The sequence below is a fragment of the Balaenoptera ricei genome, chromosome 18 (assembly GCF_028023285.1).
Source record: "Balaenoptera ricei isolate mBalRic1 chromosome 18, mBalRic1.hap2, whole genome shotgun sequence".
NCBI lineage: Eukaryota > Metazoa > Chordata > Mammalia > Artiodactyla > Balaenopteridae > Balaenoptera > Balaenoptera ricei.
Window position 1 is genome coordinate 27,326,532 of NC_082656.1, and position 15,930 is coordinate 27,342,461.

The window sequence follows — 15,930 nt, forward strand, 5'->3', positions numbered from 1 at the left end:
TCAAAATTACTTCATAGTAGTACCTGAGTTATAATTTGAATAACCAGAGTAGAGTATTTAGGGGGAAGGACCATCTTTAGAATTTTGCCCTCAACACAGCATGTCTTAGTATATTTGGACTACTGTAACATAATAACATAAACTAGGTGGCTTATAAACAACAAGCATGTATTTCTCGCATTTCTGGATGCTGGGAAGACCCATGGTCTAGGTACCAGTATATTTGGTATCTGGTGAGGACCCACTTCCTGGTTCATAGACAGCTGTCTTCTCAGTGTACCTTCACATGGCAGAAGGAGCAAAAAAGCTCTCTGAGGTCTCTTTTATTAGGGTACTAATTCCATTCATGAGGGCTTCAGTCTCATGACTTAATTACCTTCCAAATGTCCCACCTCCAAATGCTATCACATTGGGGATTACATTTCATCATATAGATACTGGGGGAACACAAATATTCAGTCTATAGCACATGGTAATATTGGTCTCATAGAATGAGTTAAGAAGTGTTTTTCTTCCTGTATTTTTCTGAAAAAGTTCTGTAAGATTGGTATTATATATTCTTGAAATATTTGATAGAATTCACCCATGATGTCATGTGGCCTGGGCTTTTCTTTCCAGCAAGTTTTACAATCACCAATGCTATTTTTTGCTCATTATAGATCTCTTCAGATTTTCTATTTCTTCTTGAGTTAGTTTTGGAAGTTTGTGTCTTTGTAGGAAATTTTCCATTTCATCTAAGTTTTCTAATTTGATGTCATAATACTGTTCATAATATTTCCTTAAATACCTCAATGTTTTTAAGGTTGATAGTAATGTCCTCTCTTTCATTACTGGTTTCAGAAATTTTGTCTTTTTTTTAGTTTTTTAGGTTTGTCAAGCAAATTTTTAAATCAATTGTATAGATTTTCTCAAAAAAACAACATTTGATTAAATTGGTTTTTTCCTTTATTTTTTGTATTTTCAATTTCCTTGATTTCCATGATTCTAACATTTATCTCCTTTTGCTCACTTGGGATTAATTTGGTCTTATCTTTCCAGTTTCTAAAGACATAAGTTCAGTTATTGATTTGAGAATTTTCTTCTTTTCTATATTGGTGTTTAATACCTAAATTTCCAATTTAAGCCATATTTTACTCAATAGCTGCATTCCATTATATATATCATACTTTCATTTAATTTTTTTTTCTACTTTTAAAGGTGAACCATCAGAATAATCCATATGTAATAATGTAATGTAGTGTAAATAATGTGTATTCTACAGTCAGTGGCTGGAATGTTCTATATATGTTAATTAGATCAAGTTGGTTGATAGTGTTGATAAGATCTATATCATTGCTGATTTATTGGTTTATTGTTCTTTCAAATATGGATAGGGTGATATTGAAATCTCCAAATGTAATTGGTCATTCTTATTTCATTTTTTAGTTCTGTCAATTTTTGCTTCATGTATCTTGATACATTTTTGTTAGGTGTGTATATATTCATAACAGTTACATTTTCTATCTTTTTTCTCTGTGTTTTTCAATTGGATAATTTCTACTGATATATCTTCAAGTTTACTGATTAGGGAGAAGTCCCTATTCAATTTTCTGTTAAGCTCATCTACTATATTTTCCATTTTTGTTATTTTAGTTTTCAACTCTAGAAATTCCACTTGCTTTCTTTTTTTTGTTTCTGTTTCTTTATTGAAATTCCATATTTGTGTAATTTTAATAATATTTTAATACTTGAAACATAATTTTAAAGGATTCTTTGTCTGTAACTATAACTAATTTGAAATTATTGTCTACTAAATCCAAAATCTGGTCCCACTCAGAGTCAGTTCCTATTGACTGCTTTTATTATTGTGAGGATGGGTCACACTTTTCTGAATTTTTGCACTCATATTTTTTTTTTTTATTGACAAGTGGACCTTTAGATATAATTAATTATAAGCTCTAGATTCTAATGTTTTTCTAAACTTTTAAAAAGTTGCCTTATTTAATTTACAAATTCTTTCCTCTTGTGATGTATAGCCCCTGATATCTCTTATCAGTATTTTAAATTTTGTCTCATTTTTATTTTTAACCATGGATTCCTAGGGGTTGCTCCTGTGTGTGCCTAGCTTAGTGATTAGCCAATGATTGGGCAGAGCAGTAACTTTATTCTCTGAAGACTTTCACTCTCTATCTGTAGATTAGTGTGTAGGTTGGAAAGTGCATCTAAAGTTCAGGCAATTTTAATATCTACCTCAGGTTTTACTTTGCCCTTGATCTCTTGGGTCTTCCTAGTACATACCTATTGTTTCCTAGTTTCCCAGGTGTAGGTGATGAAGGATTTATCTAGGTCTTCTATGATTGTCTCATTAACTGTATATCTAAAATTTTTGAATTCTCTTCCACTTACCTCAACTAGAACCCCTATTTGTTTTCTTCTAGGTTTGCTACTTTCAGTAACAGTGTTGCTGGGTGTGGATTTTTGTTTTTCACTTGAAGTTAATTCACCCTCCTCTGTCAGCAAAGCTGCTGTTTTTCAGAGTTAGTCCCACTTGAATAAATCTAGTGTGCTATTAAAAAGAAACAAACCCTTGATAAATCTACTGTGCTGATAAAGAGAAACAAAGCCAGCTACTAGTTAAAGGCTGTAAAAACATATTTTATTCAGATTCTTCTATAGCAGGGGAAAAAGTCTTCAGTAGAGAACTGAGCTCAATTCCACCAAAACAAAAGTAGGAGACCTTTAAAACACTAGGATGAGATAAAGGAAAGGCAACTAAGGGTTGTAAGTGTGGGGGTGGGTATTGGTCTATGTGACCAGTCCATCTGGGTTTGGTAATTGTTACTAAGCAGAGGAGAAACAAATTCCTCAATCTTTATGATGGGAGGCAGTTGTGCAATTTGGAGCAAGACACCCACAGGAATTAGGCACTTACCCTCCCATGGGGACTGGGAGATAAGAGAGGAAAATTATTTTTCTGAATGTCTGTGTTTTGAAGGGACAGCTCCCAGGCCCTTGAGGAGACAGTTCTGGATGGTAGAAGATGTATCAATACATCTCAGAAAGGCAGAGGAAGGATTTATAATTGCAAGCTTTCTCAGGCAATCATTTTAAGGAGGGCTTGGGTCATTCTAGGGACATGGCCGTAAGCTCCTAGAAGTCATGTTAGAGTTGGGTCAAGTTTTTTAGTGCAGGGATTTGGATGAAGTCATTTTGTGCTGAGTATTTTTGCAGTTCTCAGTGCCAATGGAGCTGGGTAGAGAGGGATAGGAGCAGCTTCACACAGAAAGGGCAAGACGTCTACCTTTCTTACTGGAACTTCTAACAGTGTTTTGTGTGTAAACACTACTCAATTTGCTGCTTGCCTCTGTTCAATATCCAGAGCACTAAAATGGTTGTTTTTGACAATTTGGTCAACTTGCGTACTTGTTTTGTGGGGATAAGATTTGCCAGCCTTTTTACTCCACCATAGCCAAAATCCCACACTGGTTGCTTTCAATTCTGAATGAAAACATTTTTGAGGGAGAAAAATATTGTGGCTAAGAGTCAATCTGATGTACTAGCAAGAGCAATGGATTAAGACTTAGAGCATTCTTACCTCAAGTATGTTGTTAGTAAATCTGTAGCCTTGAGTAAATGACTTAATCTGTTCAAGGGCTCTGTTTTCTCTTGTGTAATAGTGACGTTATACATATCTAAGATGTCTGTTGGAGAATTAAAAATGAATTAGAGAATGAAAGTATCTAAAGTTTCAAATTTATTTTACTATAATCTATAAAACGTCTTAAATTTTTGACTATATAAGTTTGGGCATATTTTATTTTATTTTTATTTTTTTAATTTTTTAAAGAATTCAATTAAATATTTATTGAACAAGCGCAGAAAAAATGAACTAGGGGGTGGTTTTAACCTGAAGATACAATAAACAACTTCAAATATTCAGAGAGCTGTCACACAAAAAATGAAAGACTTGTTCAGTATTTCTCCAAAGGGCAGAACTTGACCCAAGGGATAAATATAAGCAACCAATAGGCTACAGGACAGTCGTACAAAGTGTATCACTTAATAGCTTCTTTCCCAAACAATGCGTTCCACACTTACATTTCCCTTCTTCTGAAAGGAAATATTACAACTTAATACTTCTCATGAATGTCTTTAATAAGTCGCATTTTCATGGCAAGCCCTCTACTGCCAGCAATGGATGTACTCACACTCTCAGAAAAAAATCTAAAGTTAACAAGCTGGTTTACTAGGGAGATGGCCTTTGCTCCTCAGCTCTATCTCAGCATTTCATATTTGTGATTCTCAGGAGGGGAGAGAAAAAGAGCATATTCTCCAAAAGGGCTGAATTAGAGTCCCCAGAACTTCAGATACTGCCCCTGGGGACAGTCCTCCTCAAACCCCAGATGCATCACTGCAACTATCAACTTATGGTAGAGATGGGAGTGTGCTGTGTGCTGAGGCAGAAAAAAACAACTGACAACCACTGTTCTACATGAAGCAGGAGAGCTGTATTTTATGAGTCACTAGGAAATATAAATGCCTAATATTGACGGGCTCCATCCAAACTGTCAACTATTACAAAATGAGAATTGTTTCAACAACAATTCAGCATGTTTAAGGACAAAAATATATATAATATACTTTATATTTTATATGTATTTAATCACATACTCAGTAAAGAATGCTGAGGTGCTTAATTCATCCAATAAAATTGAAAATAAAAATTTTACATTTTTCTGTCAGTATTCAGGATTCTGAAGGTGGATCTTGAACTCAGCATGATAAGTCAGTTTTCGAGGAAAGCCACATAATTGGTGAATTTGGTTAACTGTTGTTCATTGGGGATGGGTGGAATGGGGGCAGGCCCCGATAAGAGAATAAACCTGTTAAAGGAAACATCCAGGGTCCCTGCAACTGGCTTTTTGGGCATGACCATTCTTGTGGTGGAGTCGGCCTGCCATCCTTGTTCTAGGATACCTTTCACAGCCTCTTCCATGGGAAGTCCAACAAAGGCTGCGAAATCGTCAGCCATGATGGAGGTATATGCTTGAGAGACCAGGGCGAAAGCTCGCCTCCGGGCGGCATATCTAAGTGCCTCCATGATTGGCTGGACCGTCTCAGACCACGGGTGAGCGCTGATGGTGGTATATATCCTGGGGACATCTCTGGGCCAGATTCTTTGTCCTACCGACCAAATTCCCCCAAGTTCAGAATTTGCACATTTTATAGCAGGTGGTATTCTTTTCCAAAGATATCTTGCATTATTCATGTCATTATAAAGCAGATGTAAAGCTAGAAGCCGACATACACTGCGGGTGTAGCAATTCCTCCTGGAGCCTTGAGCTCCTGGTTCTCCCACTGATCCAGCAACTTTTTGAAACTAAAGGAACTTTCAGCCATCACCTCCACTAGCATTTTCCCGGCCGGTCCCGCCGCCGAACCTCCCCACAGAGCCGGACCTCAGACTCAAGCTTGGGCATATTTTAAATAAAAGCCTGGGAAATAATTTCTGCATAAGCATTTTGCATTGTTTACCTTGAAGTTATTCAACCAATTTTAACTTTAATTCCACTATTTTCCATATTTCATAGGATTTTAGAATTTGAAGGCAAGAAGTAAATTTATTATTAAGTTTATTTCTTCTTTTATTCTACAAATTATTATTTGCTATTTGTCTTTTTCAATCTAAATAGCCTTGGTAAATTTGACCTTACTTTCCATCTGGGAAATAACTACAATCCTGCTTCAGTATTGCAAAATGTTTCATTCCACCTCTTGAAGAAAAATAGGGCTTAAGGGAAATTTTCACTCAAGTGTTACAGCAACTAAAGAGCTATGGCTGAATATAAATGATGTTAGAAATTTCCTTCCAGTATTTTCTACCTGATACAGTCTGATCTTGTAAAAGTAACTATTGTTCTTCATGACTTAATTTTCCCCTCCCTAAAGTGAACATAAGTAATCACTGCTCATATTGGTAACATTTAGAATTGGGAGGAAAATTAGTGATGTAAAACCCACAATTGTTAAGCCCCATTTAGCCTTAGGGGAATACAAATACGTATTCTGATTTCTATTAAAACATCATTGGATAGTACATCTATATATATAACTGATGACTGGAAAAAAAATAAATATGGAAACTAACAACCACCTCTGCAAATTTATTTCATCTAGTCCAGATTGAAAGTAAGGCATTATAAACATAATATTTAACATCAGAAAGATAAAATCCACATTTATTGTCACCTCTCCACAATCTTTCTCCACTTATTTCTAAAGTATCATATTCTAAACTTCTGAATAGTTTGGTTTCATAGTACCTGAGATGTTCTCAAACACTATTCCTATCCATTCCTCAGCAGTTGTGTGTTTTTCTTTTGTTTAACAAATCGAACAAACAAAAACAGAAAAATGAGGGGTCTAGTTTTTTTCTACTTAGTGATTTTGATAAAATTCTTCACATGTAAGACAATCTTCTATAGTGAGGGTTTTAGGAATTGAGTACAATTAGAAGGACCACCATTCCAATTTTCTTCACGAACGTGAATTTTTTGATAGATTGCCATATGTCTAGCCTATCTCCAAACGTTAATTCAGTTATGATAAAAATTTACAGAGCCTCATTTTTCAGTGAACACTCTGATAATGTAGGGAAAGCGAAAACAAAACCTCTCTTTAGAGGAGCATATTAGTTCCCTAACAATAGAGTCCCGATACTTTGTAGACCTTGTTAGGCTAAGCTGGGGCCATATTTATCTAGACAATGGAAAAGTTCTCACTGCCATGTACACACTTCCCCTTCAAAAATATTACTTATAATAATAATTTCAAAATTATTACCATATTTTGGAATTTACTGTTTGTCTGCAGCCCTGATGCTGTTGTCAGTAAACAGAGAGCTTCAATAATTTTAGAAAATAAAGCCATAGATTGTTTTTCTCTTTTCTCTGGAATACAAATCTTTTTTTTTTTTTTTTTTTTTTAATTTTTATTTATTTATTTATTTATTTTTGGCTGTGCTGGGTCTTCGTTTCTGTGCGAGGGCTTACTCTAGTTGTGGCAAGCGGGGGCCACTCTTCATCGTGGTGCGCGGGTCTCTCACTATCGCGGCCCCTCTTGTTGCGGAGCACAGGCTCCAGACGTGCAGGCTCAGTAGTTGTGGCTCACGGGCCCAGTTGCTCTGCGGCATGTGGGATCTTCCCAGACCAGGGCTCGAACCCGTGTCCCCTGCATTAGCAGGCAGACTCTCAACCACTGCGCCAACAGGGAAGCCCTGGAATACAAATCTTTAAAGATATTTCTATATTGCAAAATCAAGAAGTGATGCAATCTGAAAGAGAAGGAAATTTTACTTGTTGATACCCTAAATTTTGACTCTGGTCTATGTTGTCATGTCCATATTTAGGAGGTCATGCCACAGGTGTTTATTCTTAATTAACTTAATTAAAATTGAAATTCATATTTAAAAACTGGCTCACAATAAGATTTTATCCCCTAAAATATCCATTTCATGGCAGCAATGACATAAAGTTTTATGCAAATAAACAAACAGGAGAACAAAATCTGCCCTTATACTTCCCACTCTGACAGTTGTTTAGATAATTCAAATTTTGCTCTTTGAGCATATTGAGCAACTATTTTCTTAAGTAGCAAACTGTATTACAAAGCTCCTGGGCCCACAAAATGGGTATTTTGAATAGAAAACCAATGTTTTAACATAGCTTCCACTGATACAGCTTATGTCTTCTTTATTGCACTATCATCTTTGGAATTAAAAGAGAAGATATAACAATACAATGAAAGGGAAAAATGCCATTCATTTTCATGAAACTTTTTACATAATATTCAGCAAAACCCGTGTACAGTCACCCCTTACTTCTGGATATCATTTAGAGGTGACCTGCACAACCTAACAACACTGTCACAAAGGGAAAGAGAAGGGTGTGTAACCAAAATAACCTTTGTAGTTAAAACAAAATAAGAGCTTCTCCAACCTAAAACTATTTCTTCTATTTTAGACTACTCATAATAAAAATCTTCACCAAAATTTCTAGCTCAGAGAAGAGTACAAAGAATAAATTAATTAAGAAGAGTTGGGATTTCTATAATTAACAATATTCATTATCTAATAATAAGAGTGTCTATAATTACATAGTGTTTTATGGTTTTAATGAAGCTTTCATGGACTTTATTTGCTTCTTGCAACCATTTTGTAAAAGACGGTATGGGATTTTTTACTGATGAGAAAACTTGCCTAAACCTCTTATTTCAATAAACCACACAAAGTTATATACATATTAACTGAAACTTGAGCCCAGTTCTTTTTTGTTTTTAATCAAGTGTGCATGTATTTAACTGGGCCAACAAAGCAAGAAGTAATGCTGTGTAGCCCATGTAGCCCAACATAAAGAGAGGAGAATGAAAACGCTTAAAAGCCAATAAAAATTAAAAAAAACAAATCAACAAAACAACCATCACACACACACAGACACAGACAGACACAAAGACACACATATCCTTATCTAGAGATAGAGTGGGATTAAACAACCCCACATACCTCCAAAGCATCATATTGCAGCAGTATAAAAAATATAAGCAGTAATTTAACTAATGATTATTGAGCCTTTAAATAGAGATTAAATTATTTAGATTTCTTAATTTAAGAAAATAGTAAAGAACATACTTTAGAAAGAGTTCCATATAAATATTTACTAAAGATAAAATTTGGATCCTTTGAATGAAATGTTCTTCCCTTTCCAAATGTGGTTTTACCCAAGTCATCAGTGGCCTATTTTGTCAATTCCAGTTGAAAATGTTTTTTTAGCTTTACCTTAATTCTCTCTTTCAGTAGCATCATATTCAGCTGACTATTTCTCCTTGAAATACTCTTACCTTTATAGTAAAACTCTCCCTGATATCATTCTGTCTTGCTGAACACTCTTTCAACTCCCCCTCCACCATGTGGGAGAGCCTCCACTTTGACCACTAAATATTGAAAAAAAGAGGATTTCTGTCCTAAGCTATTCCTTATCTATAGTCACCCAAAGCAATTTTGCTTATTATCAAGCTTTAGGTGATGATGATTCACAAATTTCTATCTCCGGGGCAGATGTGTTTTTGCCTAATTCAAATCTAATTTCAATTAGAATTGAATCCAAACTCTACCTTTAAGGTTTCCATGCTTTAGACTTTGCCAAACTTTCCAACTTATTTCATACCAATCTCTTATTTCACTCCAGTTATTCTTTCTCTTCTTAGAATAGAATCAAATTCTCTCTCTCATGTCAAAACTGTTGTACTGACTTTGTCTTCTGCTACCAACATGTTTCCTTGTATCTTTTTTATGGCTGGCCTTACATCCTAGTTTAAATGGTTTCCTTAAATAGTAGATTTCCCTGACAACACCTGTGGTTTACCGCTGGTGATCTCCATCACAAGACACTGTTTATTTCTACATAGTGCACACATGCACACAAAGTCACACACACAGAAGATCTAGAACTATGGATTGTTCTATTAGATACAAATGTTAAGCTCCATGTACAGGAATATTAACTCTCTCATTTTCCATTTTATCACCAGTGCCTCTCTTACAGTAGCTATTAAATATATATTTGATAACTGAATGAATGAATAAAAAATTTTATGATTGGATAAGCAAAAGAATGCTTAATGGAAAGACAGAAAACTGAGCAGAAAATTGAGTGTATTTCATAGAGAATTAATCAGTCTGGTTTGCAGCATAATGGATTTTATGTTAATTGGGGAAATACATGAAAATTATTGAAGAAAAGTTTGAAATCAAACCAGGAACTCAATAATAAAAATAAGAGATGTATATGTGGCACTTATTTATATAAAAGTGACAGTTGGTTGAAATGCTAAAAGTAGTTGAAACTGACAAGGGAGAGAAGCAGAAGAATGAGTCCCATGCTTAGTGAAAACTCACTTAGAAGGAAAAGGAGTTTGAAGAAGAGTGAGGAAAGTAGGAGAGGAAGAAGAGAGTACTAGTACTAGTACTTTTATGGAATAGGTATGCTACTTTCACGAAATAATTTCCTGCTTTGCCCACATTAAATCCACCAACAATCACTGAGTGTTAATACCACTTTTGTCAGTACTTGTTAGTACATTTTTAAATGCTACTTTTGTATCTCCTATCTTCTTTTTCTTATTCTTCATCTCTTTTACTCCCTGTACCTTATTATAAATGGCTTTTAATTCATTAATCTCTTTTTAGCTGTTTCTGATCTAGTCTATACTTACTAGGTTAGCATATGTAAAACACTTAAAACAATGGTGGATGATAGCATAAACAACGATGGATAAGCACAGCATAAACGTTTCTTTTACTATTGCATCATTTTTCAAATAACTTCTCAATTGAGTAACTTTTTAAAATTTAAGATCTCAAACTTTATACTTATGAGCTTTCTACTAGATTCTTTTTTTTCCTTGTTGGATCTTTTTACTTAAGTGTTTTTTTTTTTTTTTTTTTCATATATGATGTTTCTTAACTTTCTGGCTTTATGTTATCTTCTATTTGTTTATTTAAACATACTATATGTATAAATCTATACATATATATCTTCTTTTACTTATTTCAACATTATAAGTGTCTTTTACTTATTCCAACGTTTTAAGCATACTTATTCTAAGTCACTGCTTTATTTTATTAGATCGTAGGGGGAGACAGCTAACAGTTGCCTTGGTATCAGTTCTCCTCTTCTCTTTTTATTGATAAAGCCATTAACTTAAGGAGGAACATTACTGTCCACCTAGTGACAAGATGTCTCAACATATGACATATGACAATATGTCCTTACAGTTAGAGATAGGTACGTAACTGAGTTTCGGTCAACAGAATGAAGTTAAAAGTGAAATAGATTTCTAGATCTTGTCCTTAAAACAGTACAGTCTGGAATCTAAATGTGGTGAGATGACCCAGTTTTGACCTATCAGATAAGTGCAGACACCCTAGTGAAAGGGGGAAAACAAATGAAAGGAACCTGGGTCTCTGAATGACCGTGAGGGAGAGACACCGGCAGCTGGAATACTCATGTGTTATATGAAACAGAGATATACTTTTATACTATTTCAGTTACTGTCTTTTGGATCTTTTTTGTTATAGTAACTTCTTTACCATAATAAAATGGGATTTTTTTTACCTGAAAGAAGAATCCCCAAGAAATATCTAAAATATTGATATATGACATTGACATAGAGGGCAAGCACTGGATGGTAAAAAAGACATATGGCAGGTTGGAAAGCTGGTAATTCTTGTTATGTTATGGAAATAATTAATTATGGCGTTGCCTCCAATAATTTGGAAGTCAGACCACATGCCAGAGTGAAAGCGCATATTAGCTCTGGAGGGAAGTGATTAGAAAGAGCCAGAATTTTCAGTTGGTTGCACCTTGCTATTATTACCAAATATTATATAACAAAGATAAGCTCAGTCAAAATTTGTAAGGGTTGTAAGCAGAAATTGCAATATTTAGAACCTAAATCTTTGGGCTGTTTCAGAACTGGAAGATTCGATTGCTCATGTTCCTCTAAGTATTATGTTCAGCACCTTTAACAATAGCCTTCTATTAAAACTTATCTGCTAAATTAAGGGCTCTACCCTGGTTCAAATATCAGATTCAGGGTATTGTTTTCCAAATAAGCTTATTATTTTACAGAGCAGAAAGATAGCCATCACTGCAAAAGAGGGATAAGAGGAAAGGGTGATAAGCCAAGCAGAGGCAACAGTAAAATGTAACCATCTTAGGGAATGGTACTGTTAATGAGGTTAACAAGCCTCGATGGCCAAACCTATGCTTATTTTATCCCCAAAGCCAACTTCAGTCCCTCAAGCATTCTCTAGTAGGAAAGAGCCTCTCAAAACCACCCACAGAGCCCCAACTGACAGTGATCCAGTGTCAGCCACTGAGTAACAGGATGAAGAGAACCTGGGATCCTCAAGGAGTATGTGGCTTAATGGTCTTGCGAGCATAGATCACTCACTTTGGAATTTAAAGTTCTGAATTTTTTGATGCTCTTTATGACAGAAATGTAGGCTTTAACTTCACAACAACACTACATTTCAAACTCTATAACACATTAAATCTGTGCACTGTCTTAGCATTTTACTTTCTGAAGTGATTTATCATTTGTCTCTTAGCTTCCTCTTTGTGGGAGTTATCCACAGGGAGTCTTAGGCGAGACTTAGCTTAAAGAGCCTTAATTGTGGATGGTTTCACTGTTAGTCAATGATTATACACCGGCTTTGAGAAACATTTTTATTGAAGTATACTTAATTTACAGTGTTGTATTAGTTTCAAGTGTATAGCAAAGTGATTCAGTTATACATATATATATATATATATATATATATGTGTGTGTGTGTGTTCTTTTTCAGATTCTTTTCCCATATAGTTTATTACAAGATATTGAATACAGTTCCCTGCACTCTATAGTAGGCCCTAGTTGTTTATTTTATATACACTAGTGGATTATACACCAGTTTTTATATTTGTTTCTCAGTTCATGAGTTTTGCAACATGTAACACATTTTCAGATTCCATGATGAGCTGTGCAGTCTTAGGCTCAAAAAGTTCTCTATTTTAATCTATGTGTCAACTTTAGACTGTTGGGAATAAACTTTTCACTTCCTTCCTATGGTTAACACAGTCTTTTCCTGACTCCTTTGTAGCATAGGGAGCCACTTTCAAATCTCTACTATTCTTGTAACTGCAACGTGATACAGGTACTAAAATCCTAGAACTAGCATATGTAAGCTGCTGTGTCAGTCCTGTGAGATGTGTGGCTATCACTCCTGCTTGCTAGTTTGTCTACATGTTTATTCTTTATTTCTAGGATGTGAACAGTTCCCTTTCATATGTTTGGGGTGGGAAGAGGATTTTTCTATCTACTTGCCCAACTTCTTGTCTAGGAGCTGAGATAGAAATATGAATAAAAGTGAATGAGGAGAACAAAGAATAGTTTCAGATGTTCCAAATCTTTTAAAGAAATCCAAAGAAGTAGAGAGAAAGTAAGGATAAAATGCTATATTAGACAAAATAAGTATAAATAATTTTAAGAATATAAAAGACATGAGATCAATGGCAGGATCAATAAGAGAAAACCCACACCTTAACCACAGCTTGATGAAACCTTAATGCATCAAAGATAAAGTTGAAATGTTAAAATGTTTCAGAGGGGGAGGTAAATTACCATAAATGAAAGGGAAACAAAATGATATTAGAAATAATAGATGCAATAAGACACATGAAATAATATCTCCAAAGTGTTAAGAAAAAATAAGTTTTTACCTGAAGTTCATTAGCCACAGCAACTGTTCAAAAGTGAAGGTGAAATAAATACAACTTCAGGCATACAAAAATTTCTAAAATTGACTAACCACAGACTTTAGCCTAAAGAAATAGTAAAGAATGTACTTCTTCAAGGAAATTTTTTTAAAAACCTGGAAAAATTTGTTAATGCAAGTATTACTAAGTCACACTGGTAAATTTTATTTATTAAGAATACGAGCACACACACATATACTCACGTAATAATTTTATGACATTATTAACAAGTTGGAAATAATAGATAGTGGGAAAGGATAGTTTTGAAGTAAATAAAAGCCTGTTAAGATTCCTGCATTGTTTGGGAACATGGAGAGACTGATTAATTCATAATTAATTATTAGTATGAGAAAAATAAAATTAATTCCCTATCCCAGACCATGAAAAAGTTTCCATATAAAAATGAAAAATAAAAATTATGAAAGGCATGGGACTATATATCCTGGACCCACCTGATCCATCTCTGCCATAGATTCCATTTATCTACCTGTCATGCTGATACCTGGCTTTACCTTTCAAACAGAACTTTGTTTAGCATTTTAATATTGTGGATTAAAAAAATGCTGCCATGTGTTATCCAGATTGTAGGTGTTCTTGCTTTAGAAATCTAGACAGGAATCCTTGTGCCTGTAGTGACAAGGCCTTGAGCTAAAGCCTGAGCTATCAGATCTAATGCTAGTTGCATTATGTTATAAGACAGGTAAGGATGACTAGCTCTGAGTTTTCAAGGACCTCTAATATCCTATGACAATTGTCATTGAAAACCAAAACCCTCTTCTTTCATTTTAAAAGCTATCACTGAACAAGAATAGAGCATTTGACTTTAAGACCTTAAGGTGTAATGCCAAAAGCCTACTACTTGTCTCTCTGTGAACATACTAGGCAGGAAAGCAGATATCCTTTTATTGAATGCTGTGTTTTTATCTGAAATAGAACTTCTCCAATGCCTATCATTTAATGCACTTTGGTTTGTACTAATTCAATGTAATGAAACCCCTCTGAGACTGTGACTGTGTCTATAAGAGCGTGGAAAAATCAAATTAGACCATAAAATTTGGCCCATTCAATTTACATTAAAAGAGAAAAATGTGCTAAGCAAGACTTTCTGTTGCATGTTTTACAGTGCTGAGGCTTTGAAATTTTTGGAGGAAGTAATTGGTAAAGCTCTCAGAGATAGTTACTTGAATATGATTAATTTAGTTTTTAAATCAATTCTGATAAAATACAATCAAAGTAAATAAAATAGAGGAAAAATAAGCTGATACTTTGGTCTTAAAACCTATTCAGTGATGGAGAAAACTAATTACCTTTCAGGTTATGAAGAGATAGTGTATTTGACATTGGTTGACCTTGAGGAATCATATAAACTTGTCTTCTGAGAGGTTGAAAATTATGATTTATTTTCACCTCATGGCAACATCAATATACATATTTTTTCATGTTTGAGCATACATTTTATATCACATTTTCCCTTAATGAACATCTTTCTTGAAAAACTTTAAACTCTTTACATAGTGTCTGCCTATTATATATTAAGAAATTTGGTAAGCCAAGACATAGTGAGGGTGTTAATTCCCCTGAGGGTATCAAAAAAAGCCTTATGAGGCTGTTGTTCAGGATTCATTGCTAATGGTGAATCTATCAGTTAATAATGGAGTTGAGAATAAGATATGTTTCTCCCCAAAGGAAAAGCTTTAACTACTAAACCAAAGAGTGTCTTTAAGTGCTCTGTGGTTAATCATTATCCTCTACTTGCCAGTACTTTGAAACATCATATCCTCCAGGAAGAATACTCATGTAATCAGGATGCATATGTGAGAAGCCACTGAAATGTATTAAATTGTCCATTTCTTTCATTTCCAGCCAATTCTAAGTTTTTACTTATTATTTCAAAAAGGTGTGTAACTTGCTAGGGAGTCAAAAAAAGTTATATTCTGGGAATAAAATATAAAATCTTTTTTTCACACATGATGAAATTTCCACCAATAGGGTCAGCAAAAAGTCACAATAAAGGAAAGATGAGTATTTTGAAATTTATCAGACCATTTCAGCCAAAGTATAGATTTAAGATAATTAATACTTCCAGGCATGTACTATATTAGGTCAGATTATTATGACAATCAAATTCTTGGATTTTACAGGAAAGGGAATTTCTACACCTCTTCATCTCTACTGTGCTTCCAGATCTGATCTGTAAAACTCTCCCAAAATTATTGTTTAGAAAATTTTTGTAGCTGATTGAGACAAAAAACAACATTTTAACATCTGGATGCTTAATGCACTTTTATTCTCAGTCTTTCAGTTGAGTTACCAAATTTTTAGTTCTATGCACTGTCTTATTGTAAGAAGATATATTTATTTATTCTTCAAATAATTTGATGTGGCATACAGATATATATGTTATAGTATGACACAAAAATAAAGTAGAATAAATGAAAATGAGGGTTAACTAAACCAGGATAAATTAAGTCAGAAAGGTTCTTAGAGAAATGTTTTATTCACTTGCTAGAGGTCAACATCAAATTTGGTTCTCTGATCCCTGACAGCCAAGGAAAGATGAAAACTTGGACAGCCACAGGATTCAATGTCACTGAAA

The 15,930-nt window shown here is 34.3% G+C and overlaps 1 pseudogene; it reads right to left on the reverse strand.

Moving 5' to 3' along the window:
• Window positions 1-4,765: 4,765 nt before the first annotated feature.
• LOC132352584 (COP9 signalosome complex subunit 8-like) lies at window positions 4,766-5,394 on the reverse strand (annotated as a pseudogene).
• Window positions 5,395-15,930: the final 10,536 nt, after the last annotated feature.